Source organism: Panthera tigris, chromosome A3, assembly GCF_018350195.1.
Source record: "Panthera tigris isolate Pti1 chromosome A3, P.tigris_Pti1_mat1.1, whole genome shotgun sequence".
NCBI classification, from domain to species: Eukaryota; Metazoa; Chordata; class Mammalia; order Carnivora; family Felidae; genus Panthera; species Panthera tigris.
In genome coordinates this window covers 81,364,103-81,378,694 of record NC_056662.1, presented here as the reverse complement: position 1 = coordinate 81,378,694, position 14,592 = coordinate 81,364,103, and positions in this window count along the sequence as shown.

The following is a 14,592-nucleotide window of genomic DNA, read 5'->3' as shown; positions in this document are numbered from 1 at the left end:
TAAAAGAGTGATCCCAATCTCAGAAAACACTAATAGATCTTCAAACTGTAAAACCCTTCTTGCCGGCTTTAACCTTTCAAACCTACATGTTGTCAGATGAGTAAATTTAGTGGATGAGATGTATTCGGATCCCTTATAATAGAGATCTGATAATTAAGATGAAGAAAAAGCCCAATAGATAAGAACTTGTCTCAAAAGTTTTATCCCATTTTCATATTTCTTATGAAATTTGGTTTCCAGAGATGATGCCCAAAGAAGTAGAACAGCACTTTCACAGGGTTTTTGTTGTTGTTGGTTCGTTGGTTTTGTGTTTTGTTTGCTTCGTTTTGCTTTTGCAAGTTCAGGTGTTTAACTGCTGTTTTTCTTCCAAAATGGTAGTTTTTTTTTCCCTTTAGTCCACTGCATCAAGTCACGGGATATCACATTTCTAACAACACGTTGCATAGGCCAAATGCTTTCTGAAATGGGCAGCACTCAAACGTCATGACATGAAGCATTAAGACCCATGCTGCCCTCTTCCTTGAAAGCTAAATTCCACTAATTATTTTCAGCAGTTTGCTCCTACCAACAAACATTCTTCTTAGCACACACTACTTATGCATCTTTAACTATGGTGCAGATTCTTTGAAGACCTCTCCTTGTATCCCTAAGATAACAAAGTATCTGAAACATTCACTGCATCAGTTAATGCCAAAAGAGTAGAGAGTAAATCATCTCAGGTTTCCAACTAAAATGAAGACTCTTCCATCTGGTAGGTCACCAAAAAAAGTGAATGTACCCATCAACTCCAGAACTTCTCACAACAGAGTCCCAGAAAAGTGCCTTCCTCCCAAAAGATCCAGTTGAAAACATAAGATACCAGGTTCAATAGAATAAGGTAAAGTTTCAACCTTTGGATAGCTGGCTCCAGACGGGGTAAACTCCATCCTACATTTATTTGTAGCATGCTGTTATCTCTTGGGTTGACACAGAGACCAAGGAAAATCTGACCTGAGGATCTCATGAATGCTGTATCTCGGGCTCCTGGATACATACAACTGGCAGAGATCCCCAAAGACCGGAAAGTTCTATGGTTTACTATCTTGACATCAATGTGGGTAGACCCAATGTTAGGTCAGATGCCATGTTTGAAATAAAAAACAGTGTGCTTTTCTGAAAGAAGAGTGCAGACTTGTATCAGCGATGCCATGCCCCAACTCAGAGAAATATGACCAGTTTAGTATAGCAGGAAGAGGTCATTTTCCAAACTGGTTACATTCCAACAGAATTTCCTAAAGGTCAAGAAGGCACACTATATTTCTCTGTAAACAAAACAGAGTAGGAAAGAATGATAAAACACTCAGGACGGAGTCTTGGCACACAGAGAAATGTTTTAAATATGTAGGTGGAGATCTAAGCATTCTTAGAGGTGAGGTAGAGTCTCACAGGGATGCAAAATGAAGGAAATGTTTAGAGCATCCACAGATCAGGAACACCATGCCTCCACCTGCTCTGCCCACTGCAGGCCCTCAATAAATGTTTATTGACTTGAATTAATAAGCTTCATAGTTCTAAAATGTAGGCCGAGGCCTAATTAGCTAGTCTATGCAAACCCTCAGGAAAAAAAAAAAAAAGTCATTCTTAATGTACCTCCATTTTATATTTGGAGAACAAGGGGCACAGAATGGTTAAGTTACATCCTCATATCACCTTATAAGTTAGAGGCAGAGCCAAGACAAGAGCCCAGATGCACAAACACCCACCAGCCACCCCTGAACTGGCCAAATACTAACAAGGCCAGTCGCTGAGGAGTCAGGAACTCCAAAACAAATGGACTTTGAGGTCTAGATTCAGAGAATTTTTAGCTCCTTCAACAGATGAAGGGACTTGAAATTAACTCATCGAACTCTCCCAGTGCCTGGCTCAGGAAACTGGGGCTTCCAAGTTCAGGTAAGAAGTTACGGAGGAAGAATTCTAAGATGGCCCAAGGAAGACTGACAAATAGTAAGGTCTCACCAAAAAGGTATGAGTTCTGGAGGCAGACAGTCCTGTTTGGCATCCAACTCTATCACTCACCAGCTGTGACCTGAAGCAATTTACCAACCTCTCCAAGACTCGGTTTCCTCTTCTATAAAACAAAAATTGTAATGGCCATCTTGCAGAGTTGATGTGGAAATTGAACGCTAATACGAACACTAGTCCATTATAGGCACTCAGAGACAAACCAACAAACAAAATGCCAGTTAAAAAGAACAATCCCACGAAGAACAGCAGAGCGTCATACATTTAGAGGATGTGTGAAGGTTTCCACCAACCTGATGAAAGGAAATCTAAAATAGTTAATAAATACATGGACAGGGAGGCATTCAACCTGAAGATCACAAGGATGATTTTTTCCAGTATGAGAAAAATGCAACTCATTTGCTCCAGCAACTCATGAGCAGATGTCACTCTGGAACGATGCCCTTGACACAGGGCAGGCTGCCTTTCATTGTCTGTTCTCTCCCTTACTCTCCCAATTATGGCTTTTAATATTTGATGTTCATCAGATACACCACATACTGCATGGTGGTATATCCATATACCATATAGATGTGTTTCTTTTTTAATTGAAGTATAATTGACAGAATGTTACCTTATAGATTGCCTTTTTAAAACAGACTCACAAGATTGAGGGCAGATGTAAAACACACTTAAATTTGTTCAAAGACTTAAGAAAGAGTTCAATTACTTAACGTTGTATCCAATGGCAAGATTTGTGACAGAACTGGCTACTGAAAATGCATTTGGGGAGTTCTCACCTTCTAACCAAAACTTATATTAAATCAACATAGTGATATGCATTTGAAATTTTATTTGGCAATACAATGGTTTCTATTATCCATATCTCTGTATTAAAGGGAAACCATTCCTTTTTCACATGGAATTGATTTCAGAAGGAATTATATTTCTGAGAGAGAGATACTTACGAGATCTGTACCTGGGAGCCTCTGAGACTATAGATGTTAAATAGTATCAGTGTTGAAAGAACCTCAGTGGTCTGCTGAGAGCCTTGAAATATGTACCAATACACCTCTCTTGACCCAAGACTGCAGTCTAGGAGCCACTTAAAAATCTGTGGTAATGCAATGACCATTTAGAGTAACTTAAGAATCACCTCCAAAGGGCAATTACATTAAGAAAACAAAACAAAACAGGATAGTGAAGACAATTTGATTCCCATTAGAAAGTTAAAAATCCTGGCAACTTTCTTACTTCTTCAGGGTGATGTAAGTCAGAAGACTTCAGGTTCAGGAAAGCCAGGAATATACAATCCAGGGTAGGTTTTTAAATTAAATTTACCAATTTACTGTTTCCTTAAACACAATAGAAGCCAAATTTTTTATGGGGACATTTCCCCAATAATAAAACCAAGCAATTTCACCTTCTAAGACATCAAAACTCAACACTTTTGATTACACAGGACCCTATTTTCTTCAAAATTAAATTTCACATTAGTAAATTTTGATCAACAAGCTAGTCTTAGTTTCCCAGATGTCCTGCTCCATTCCCAATGACCTGGAGGGGCACTGCGAAGTCAAGGAAGTTTATAAGGGCTCGGCTTTGTCTATCTTCCTCTAAATGTTGGGGTTTCATTAAGCTCCATCTTTCCATCTTCCACCGTCCTCTCATCTTACTTTACAGACTCTCCTTGGGTGATCTTGTCCACTTCTTCCTACGTGCTGATGACTTTCAACTCTCTCCCTGCCTCTAGCTCAGCTCTTTCTCCTGAGCTTCAGACTCGTATCTCCAAACGCTTCCTGGACATCTCTGCCTGGATACCCCATTCTCAAATTCATCATGCACATCATGGAGCTCTTGTTCTCCATCTAATGTACCCCTCTTCCACCTTTCTCATTTTCCTTGCTGGTGCCAAGATCCGTCCAATCACATAGCCCAGAACCCCGAACACAGTGCTATATAAGCACAGGGGACACTTCAAGTATAGTAGCGAATTTACTACAGGGCAGGAAAGCAGGGAGGCATTCCAAGTGGCATATGTAATCATTGAGACACCAAAATGAGAAAGAACATGGCATGTGTATTATTAGTCAGGATAGGATAGGCTCCGCTGAGATGGTAAATAAACACATAATCTGTGTGGCTTTTTGTTTTTCTCTTTAAAAAAAGATCTGATGGGGGCGCCTGTGTGGCTCAGTCAGTTAAGCGTCTGACTTCAGCTCAGGTCATGATTTCACTGTTCCTGCGTTCAAGCCCTGCATCGGGCTCTGTGTTGACAGCTCAGAGCCTGGAGCCTGCCTTGGATTCTATGTCTCCCTCTCTCTCTGTCCCTCCCCCACTTGCACTCTGTCTGTCTCTCAAAAATATATAAACATTAAACAAATTTTTAAAAAAAAATATCTGATGCCAATTGGTCAGTTTTCTTGCAACATAAATCCAGGACTTAGTCTGCCTCCATCTTGCAACCCATTGTCTTAGATTTCTGCACTTTCTGGATTATAGACAGTAGAAAATGAGTATGAAGAGGTCAGACTCTCTCTTAGCTTCCTTGAACCAGAAGTGTCATATCCCTGCTGCTCACTTTTCTGTTGTCAAGTTTGATCATTGTCCCAATCCAACTACCAGAGAAACTGAGAAATATCTTCTCATCTGCCCAGGGAGATGAAATGAGGTAATGAACACCATTGTCTGCACTATAACATGTTTAGGAATCTATAAAAAGAACAGTGGAGCACTTGGGTGGCTCAGTCGGCTAAGCCTCCGACTTTGTTTCAGGTCATAATCTCATAGTTTGTGGGTTCAAGCCCCACATTCGGCTCTGTGCTGACAGCTCAGAGCCTGGAGCCTGCTTCAGATTTTGTGTCTCCCTTTCTCTCTGCCCGCCCCCCTCCCCCCCGCTCGTGCTCTGTCTCTCTCTCTCCCTGTCTCAGAAATAAACATAAAAAAAAAAAAAAAAAAAAGAACAGCATATCTGGAAATCAATGGGGATGGTGAGGGGTGATATGTGTTGTGGGGAAAAGGTGGGTAGACAGTGCCAGCAAAGTCAACAAAACTATCTAGAAGGACTGAGTGTGGCCAAGAGTCTGAGTGCCACGCTGAGGATAATGGGATTTTGAAGGTGAGAACAGAGAATCCTGGAGCTCAAACTTCCCAAACTGAGGCACCTGAAGTAAAGGGCCAGCTTCTGCTCCCAGGCCAGCCTAACGTTCCTATTGCTTTAAGAATCAGTGGAGTCCAGACTAAGGTCCGGGATCCAGCCTGAAAACAAATAAATGAAAAAGCTCCTGGTGGTACTGTGACCACCTTCTCTGGATGCTGTATGATTCTTCCTTAAGGGCTTGGTCCCCACACTTCCCCCTTGGTACTCCCTTCTCAGCGGCACCCCAGCTCCCAAGCAGGTTCACCTCCCTGTTCTCCCTAGCCTGACTTTCTCTTTGATTCTTGCCCCCTTTGCTTCTGAGAAGGCTCCACCTCCAGCAGTATTTACCCCAGCTGACTTCCACTCTGTTTTATACTCAGCTGTCTTCTGCCAGTTGAGAAGTCCAGTCAAAAGACAAAATAACAACAATAACACTTACTGTTTAATACATGCCTAGCACTGTTCAAGCATTTTATATACATAATCATATATATACACACGCACATACATGTAACCACCATACATTAATATATATTATATATGATTAATAAATTATATGTTATAACATATCTTATATACATATGTCTGTAAATGCTATATGTATCTAGATAGATCGATCGATAGATCATTTCATTCTCGAACCAAGGCCATGAGATAGGTGGTTTCACCTCTATTATGCAGATGAAAAAACTGAGGCAAAAGAAGTTGACTTGCCACATTCATGCAGACTGTAAGTTGGTCGAACTGGAATTTTAGTTCAGGATGCCAGGCTTTTAACCACTATGCTACACTACAAAGTAAAGGATGATGGAGAGGAAGGGAGATAGAAACAAGATAGCTTGACGATCTTTAAAAAAAAAAAAAAAAAAAAAAAGTGAGGAGTTGTGATTAGCCTGAGAAGCAGAAGAGTCTCCACTGGAGAGAACTGCAGAGGAGGAGGTGCCACCACAGGCTAGAAAGCCTACAACTATTCACACAAGGGGTATTTGTCTGCTTGAAAAGGCACAAACTCCTGAAGAGGATAATGCCTGAATTTTTATCAATGGAATTTCACATGCGTGGCAGGTGGGAGGCAGGGAGATTTGAGCCCCTCGAATTACAGCTCCTCGGCCCTGCCTCAGAGAAGTCCATTCGTCTTGGCAAAGCCCCTCCCACACACGCACAATGTGCGGTCTCTCGAGGCAGGACATCGTGTCAGCCCGGCGCACAAAATGAGAACTGTTTCCCTGAGTGCAGCTGGCGCGCCCTTTCAGCCGGTCCCAGCTGCCCGGAGCCGCGCCTGCAGCCGGGCCACGCCCCCAGATGAATATTCAAGACTGTCTTGTGCTCAGAGCCCGGGATTTCAAAGCCTCTAAAAGGATTAGAAGGACTGTGGGGGCTCCCTGATAGGGAGTTAGAAGGAAGGAGGGAGCTGGGCTTTGTCAGGACTTGCTTTTGAGAACTACAAAGAGCGCAAGGAAACTGAAGTCTTCGACTGCTAATCCAGGCGAGGTCAAATTTATAAAGGGAGCTTGGTGCTCCTCGTAGTTTATCAAATCTTTCAATGTCCCTCCACACCAACGCGCAACTACTGCTGTTTTGCAGACAAGCTCTGTTTCCAGCACTGGGAACCATGAAAACCAAGAGTAGAGTTTAGCTGTATTGAGCGCAATTTCAGAACTCTTATCCCGGTAAACTGTGTTCACAGTATACCTCTCTCACAAAAAGGTCCTGGTGCGGTTATATTAATTTGTGCATTCTTATTATCTAATCTATGACTTCTAAATGGGTGTCAGTCTATGTCCTAGGCTAGAAACTTTTAATTAAACTTTTATGATATATATACTCTCAGATCTAGTTGGGACATAATTAGAGAATTAACCATACCTATTAATACTTATATTGGGCTCTATTATTTTTATTAATGGAGAAATTTCCCAGCACAGATCATCTGAGAGGGTGGATAGTACCCAAATGCATTTCATTGACTTATAATACAAGGTAGGCTTTGGGGGAAGTACATTCAGTCTTTTGCTGTTGTTGAGTCCTTAAGAGTTCACTTTAGAATTCACTTAACAGAAATCATTGGTAAGTGTGCATCTTTTCCATTAATCCCTCCATTAAGAGAGAGGTTCTGGAGCACCTGGGTGGCTCCGGTCATCATCTCAAGGCTGGTGGCTTCTAGCCCCACCTCCTGCTTTGTGCTGACAGCTCAGAGCCTGGAGCCTGCTTCAGATTCTGTGTCTCCCTCTCTCTCTCTGCCCCTCCCCCACTCATGCTCTGTCTCTCTTTCCTTCAAAAATAAATAAACATTAAAGAAAGAAACAGTAAAAAAAGAGAGAGGTTCTGCTTCTTGCCTACAATTTGGAAATGGAAGAAATAACATTACCAAGAGAAAACAAAAGAATAAAAGGAAGGAATGTAGTGTGAAAGCATTCATTACTTCACCTCACTTCCATCCCAGAGAACTGAACACATGTGCGGATGTAAGTGTACAACCACTGTGAGCAGCCATTAGACCTTACGAAAAGTAGGATAGGGAGCAGACAAAGGACACAAACAAACACCCCAGTAATCGTAGATTCTGGAAATTATAGACAGATAGATTTCCATTAATCCCAGCAAAGTTCTAGATTGGAGATGTAAGCAGGCAGTTGGTGAGCACTTAAAAAGAAGACCGCTAGAGTCTACCAGGAACTGGTCAAGCCAAAGTTGATTTCCTTCTTATGTATTTTCTTAAAAGAAGTGCTCAACTAGTAGTACATCAAAATGCCAAAAACAAAGAACATCTTAAATTTTTTTTTAATGTTTATTTATTTTTGACAGAAAGAGAGACAGAGCACAAGTGGGGGAGGGGCAGAGAGAGGAGGAGACACAGAATTCGAAGCAGGCTCCAGGCTCTAAGCTGTCAGCACAGAGGCCGATGTGGGGCTCAAACTCACAGACTGCGAGATCAGGACCTGAGCCGAAGTCAGATGCTCAACCTACTGAGCCACCCACGTACCTCCAAAAACAAAGAACACCTTGACCGAAGGACAGCCTATTTATCTCCCCCCACCTTTTTTTTTTTCAGGGTTCAAAATGATCAAACTGAGCATTTGCCAGCCAAAAGAGAATAAACTCTAGAGCTGGAGAGAATTGGGTTTGATTCCAGGCTCTATAGCTTACTAGTTGTGTGACATTGGGCGTCTCTGAGTCTCAGTTTTCACAACTGCAAAATGGGAATAGAATATTTACTTGACAGATATGAAAGAAAATACAAATAGAGTATGCAGCACAGGTACTCAGGAAAGGGCAGTTATAATTAAGATACAACTTAAAAATTCAAATATAAACTCAGGAAAGAGAAGAACTGAATTGAGTGATTCGTATAAAAAGATTTTTTTAATTTACTGAAAGTTCAGAGTGAAATAACCAAGCAATGTGTTTCAAGTGCAGACGGAAGCTGATTAATACAAGTATCTGTAAACCCAAAAGAAGAGTCCCAATTAATTCCAGTTGGTCAGATCGTATCTTAAATTCTTTGTCCCTTTCCGAGTAGGATACTTAAAAGGTAGCAAGGAAACATTAAACAACATCTGGGATAGTGGGAGACCCAGAAACCACAATATCTGAAAAATAGTTGAAAGAAATGTGGTGTTTATCTAGGAGAAGCGATTGCATAATAGCTATCTTCTGATATTTGAAGAGCTATGATGTGGAATAAGGTATAAACTTGGTCTGTACAACTCTAAATGGTGGAATTGAGACAAATGATTGGAAGTTGCAATGAATAGATTTTAGACTCAACATGTACGCTGTTCAACAAGGAAGATTTTTGAAAAATAGCAAGGTCACAATTACTGAAAGTATTCCTGCATTGAGGAGAGGCCAGCTCTCAAAGGTAGTGTAATAAGAGATTTTTGCACTGGAAAAGAGAATGGCCTGGTTTCAGATTGGAGTTAGTAATACACTTTATATATGCCACCACCACCCCCGCCCCCACCCCAGCCAAGGCAGACATGACTAATCAATGATAGCTCTTTTTCCTGCTGGACTAAACTCAGCCTGGTGATCCTTTTTGATGCACGCTCTAAGCCATCACCATCAACGGAGTTGACAGCCCATCCAACCCAGATGACCCCTTAGAGTCTCTAAGATCCAATAACTTAGAAACTCCCCCACATTATAACTATAAAATGTGTCTGCAAATTAACCAGAAGGGGAGCCACAGTGAAGTACAAAAATATTTTCAGATATCTGTGTATGTATGTGTGTTTATGTCTGTCTATGTGCCTTTGTGTGTATATATATGTGGGATAGTACACAGATGACTACACAAAACAGGAATCATATGAAGTAAATGATTCTTTATCCACAAGAGCCCTTAAATAGTGAATCCAAATTGAATCATGCCAACGGTTAACGACATTGCTTTATGAACACCCACCCATTTCTTGTACACAAAATTTCAACCTTTTCTTACCCTATCCCACCTCCTCTGAAATTGCAAACTCATTTTGTAAGTTGTAACTTTTGGGACATTAAGGGAAAGTTGGTATAAAAAGGGAGAATTTGAAGGGTTGGCAGAGATAGGGCTGGGGGTACTTAGTAAATCCTCAAGAAAAGGGGGGATTTTATTAAGCACATGTAACCGAAGAGGTCAATAAGAAACTAAATTAGAATGTCCAAAGTGATAGCGAACTCTGCTAATGGACAGTAGGGGCTAATGGGCAGCTGGAGCCTCTTGGAATGGGTAGTAGTTGAAGACAGGTGGGTGGTAGCTCATATTTTGGCTTCCCAGCTAGCAATTAAGAGGAACAAAGAACCCAGTCTAACTCCCAGGAGAGAGACAAAGGTGTAAAGACAATTTGTTAGAGAAAAGATTGTCTTTTCAACAGTGCTGGAATAATTGGGAATCTATACGCAAAAAATAAAATACCTTGGTCTAGACCTCTCACCCTATGCAAACATTAACCCGAAATGAATCATAGAACTAAATATAAAACTTCAAACTCTAAAATCCCATGAAGTTTTCTTTTTTAAAAACGACTAAGCTACTTAAATTTTAAAAGTGAGTCAGTTTAAAGAAAAATATAAGTAAATAAGAGTATATACAGATGAAATGCAGATACGCAAAAATCGCTAAGGTGGCCCTCTGGCCACTGCCGTTTGCCATTGCCTCCTAGGGCTGGGGAGGGAGTCATACTCCACCCAGGCAGGCTGGTGTTTGATACAGAACTCTAGTCTCTGTAGAAAAGGATGCATGCAACCAGGAAATTCTACTGGAAGCCCTGTCAGGTGGGCGTGGGAAAGTTATGTTGGAAGAGAGTGAGAGGAAGCTGCTGTCTGCAGCCCAGCGCTCCCCAACTCCCAGATCTCAAGTGTAGGAGACAGGAACATGAATCCTAGATGCCACTAGTCAACGCTTGTGTGGCTACTTTTCGGCAGCCTGGCCTGACAAAGTGGGTTCAACTAGTCAAGCCAGAACGTGAAAAATAAAACTATCAGTACCTGCCACTAAGTGAGCTGAGGAAGGTAGGAGGAAGGTGTCTGATGTTCATCTCATGTGATAAATTCTTGGTCATTATTAAATTAAGACGCCAGTTACATCTTCACCAGGATCAAATTCCAGTATGTCAAGAACTATAAAACAGATATGTAACAAATATTATAACACACCAACTGACTTTGTAAGAAATTAACAAAATCTTCCTTTCTTCTTTACCCATACGATTCTTACAAAGGCGATGTATATTGTAAGGCTTAAAAGCATTAGCTGTGGTGTTAAGTTACCTGGGTTCGAATCCCAGCTCTGTCTTCTATTAGACGTGTGAGCTCAGCCTGATGTCTTAAGCTTTTGGAAACTTAGTTTCTTCTTCTGTAACATGGGATGATCAAAACCGAACCAAACCAAAACAAAACAAAAAACACCTTCCCGGAGATCTGATGATAATGCATGCGAAGGTATTTATTTCACAGTACACTTGGCACATAGTAAGCACACAGAGTTAGGGAGCTGAGAGGGAACTTAAGATCATCTGAAACTCTTATCTGCTGTACCAGCAGCGCATGGGCAAACCTACCCAATATCCCACAGCTAAATTAGGGGTAGACCTGCTTTTCAAAAGTTGAAGTACTGTCAGTTTTTATTTCAGTTTCCTTTCTTCTCATGGTGGCTAGGATCGTTTTCCTTATGCCTCTTTTTCTTATACCCGGCTTATAACAACTTGCACCATATTTTATTCTGATTTCCCATGGCTTCACTGTGACCCTACATTCTTTTAGCACTCCTACATTGTGAAAGCTGCACACCATCTGTCATCTGATGAGTGTGCAATGGTCCCTCAAGAGCTTAGTAAATGCCTTTTCTATGAAGCATCCTTCCGTTTTAAGCATAATGCAATGTTATAATTTAACTTTCAAGATCTACTCAAGATAGAAGGGATGATAAGACAGGTCCATACATAAACATTCTCCCTATGGGCAGCATGACTATAAATATATCAGGATGTGCCCTTCTTGAGCTAACAACAAATTACCTAATGATCTTCCACTTCCAGGCTTTTAAGAATCCTTCTCTCAGAAAGAAAAGATGCTGTGTTTGGTCTCTACGTCATCTCTTCGTAGAATGGGCATAAGCTATGAACCCAAAAAGATTTTCTAGTCACACAAACTAATGCAGGTGGAAATCTCCTTTGCCTTCCCATTTTCTCAAAGTCTATAGGGTAGAGTCATAAACTACTGCAGGTTTGACCAATAACAGCTCACCCGAAGGACAAGCTATTTGGAAATTAGGTCACATCTTAGGGCTTTCTGCCAGACTCACACACAGGAATAGTAACGTTATTGCCAGAAGTATCTTTGAACACAAAGAACAATGACAGATAATGTTGTTCTGCTGGGAATTGCTGAATGGCTGGATTCTTACAGGGTCTCTTGGAGTAAAAGTTTCCTGACAAAATTAAAGGGGTTTTAGGGAATGCTTTCAACGTCCGCCTTTCCAAAATAGACTATTTCTCTACTCGATTTCTTACTATATTTTATATTCCCTGTGCCTCCAATGACTGGCATGGAGTAGGGGATTCAAATGCACAGAATGGAAGAATGATCTATTTTCTTTCTTTTTCTCTTTTACCTCCTTCCTGTATTGCTTCAGAGAAACATGTAAATAAAGATAAGCTTTACCAGTAAAGAGTTAAGCCTCTCCCTTTGGGTTCTGCTCATGGCATTTGTGGAACATTTGATCAGAGCTTCATATTATCAAGTGTCCTTGGAGTGCTCAGCACGCGACCCTTGTCACACCACTTGTCCTTCCTACCTTGAAAAGGGATAAGTTTAAAGTCCTGCTTCAGGTCACCTGGGAGTGTGTTAGAACTGTAGAATCTCAGACCTCACCCCAGACTCCAACTCTGCATTTTAAGTGTCCCCAGGGAGACTCGTGCACACATTCAAGTTTGAAAAGCACTCATATGAAGCCTACCCGAATGATGGATCCTCCAAATACCAACTGCTTGCTAGTCTCTAGAAATGTATGGCCTCAGATTACATTTCAAGCAGATAACTGTTTCCAGAAAGGAAAAGAAGACAAGGATCCCATCAGACTTCCCGTACTTTGCAGACTGACAACAGTTCTCAGATGCATGGCAAGGGACGGAGCATCTGTTTCAGGGGACTGAAGCTCACAGTTGGCATAGGCAGACAAGTAACATTCACTTCTGTACATCTCAGCAAGACTTTGAAATTATCCAGGGCCTCTTGTCATTTTTCTTCTGTGTGTTACATAAAAACCGTTGCCAAAGCATTTCAAAACTTAGTTACAACTCATTGCCGAGTCGACTATTAAAAGAATAAAGATCTTGGGGGGGGGGGGCACAAATTCCCATTCCAGAGGAAATCAATAGAAAATTTTAATCTGTCAGTGATTAATTATTGTATGTATCGATTTCCATGGCTTTTAGGGCTCTTAGCAGCAACAGGGGAGAGGCTAATCGTTCTGGAATGTGTGTACACTTGGAGCATAGCCCCGGGGAATAGGGAGCTTGACCATTAGCCGAGAGAGTGTTATAAACAAATTATAGGCAAAAATTCCTTTAATGTGACAGAATTCTCCATTTCAGCTACTCTTTAGCATTTGTAAGGCAGACAATACCAAGGACAGAACATTTAACAGCCATCTGCTTTGCATGCGGAATTGGACAGACCGATTCACATGCAGCATGGTACTTTAATCTTCATTTAAAACACTGCCAGCACTGTTGCTCCATGAAACCCTCTCCTTCGGTGAAAACTCCAAAAACATGCCTTGCCACTCTTCTGCTGTTAGGTTTTAAGAGACTGGCACATAACTGAGAAAGGATGAGAGAAAATACTAGAAACATCCATGATATGTGTTCTTTTGAAGATTGAATTTCACCTCCAGATATTTGTTCATGAAGTTCCAACTGCCTACATGCTCCCCCCATCCATCTCCATTGGTTCAAGTCCTACGTATATTCTTCACAGCGCTCCTCTGTGGAACTTTCTCAGAGCTTGCAAATCAGAGTTATCCTGCTTCCTCCATGTTCTCATGGCAAGTTATGTGATCTTCTAGTACACCATGGAACTCTTTCTGCCTTACGTTGTAGTTATTTGACATGCTTCATCTCTCCTAGCTTTGTCTCTCCTAGCTTTATCTCTGCCTAGTTCTTGAGAGCTACGTCTGATTAATCTCTGTGCCTTTCTATCCAGCACAGAGCTTGGCACATGGTATATGGTCCCTAAGTAGTTACTGACTTGAACAAATGAGGGTGTATTCAGTTCTCATTAGCCAGGATCCCATACATAGCCCAGTGGGACCACAGAGCAATCCATAAGGGAAGCAGATATTCGGGGCAAAGCAAAGAGACACCCCTAGAGCCTTAATTCTCTTTTGTCAACCAGTCAACAAATATTTAACTAGCACTTATTATGCACCTTGAAAGAGGAAATTATGAAACAAGGAAGAGGAGGTTACAATCAGGTTACAAAGACAAAATTTTGAGGGCAAATAAAAGGCAAAAATATGAAGCAGGCCAAGTTTTGTCTATCATCTTTTCTAGACCTTCGGACCTCCTCCTTCTGATTTCCTACTGTCTTCAGCTTCTTGTCTCCTTTGCTGCATCCTTGTAAGCACATCTAGTGTAACCCTTATCACTCTATATTATAATTCAGTCGGGAAATTAAATTTGAACCTAGGCCATAGTTAGAGTTCAAATATGTCTATTTCCCAGCATGGACCCGAGAACAAGGCCTGAGTTCTTAGAAAACGGAGCTGAGAGAGCATTTGGAAAAGACTGTGATCACCTAGGACTTTGGAAGAGAAGGGGCCGAGATACCTCTGCATCAGCACCCAGAAAACAAATGTAGCACTCAGTGAAAGGGAGGGACATTCTCTCCATTTCTGCATGGATTGCAGACAACTGGACTGCAGTGAAACGTGGACTGGAGGACTCAGTCTATTTTGGCATTCATTCTTTCAATGTTCACACATCGTA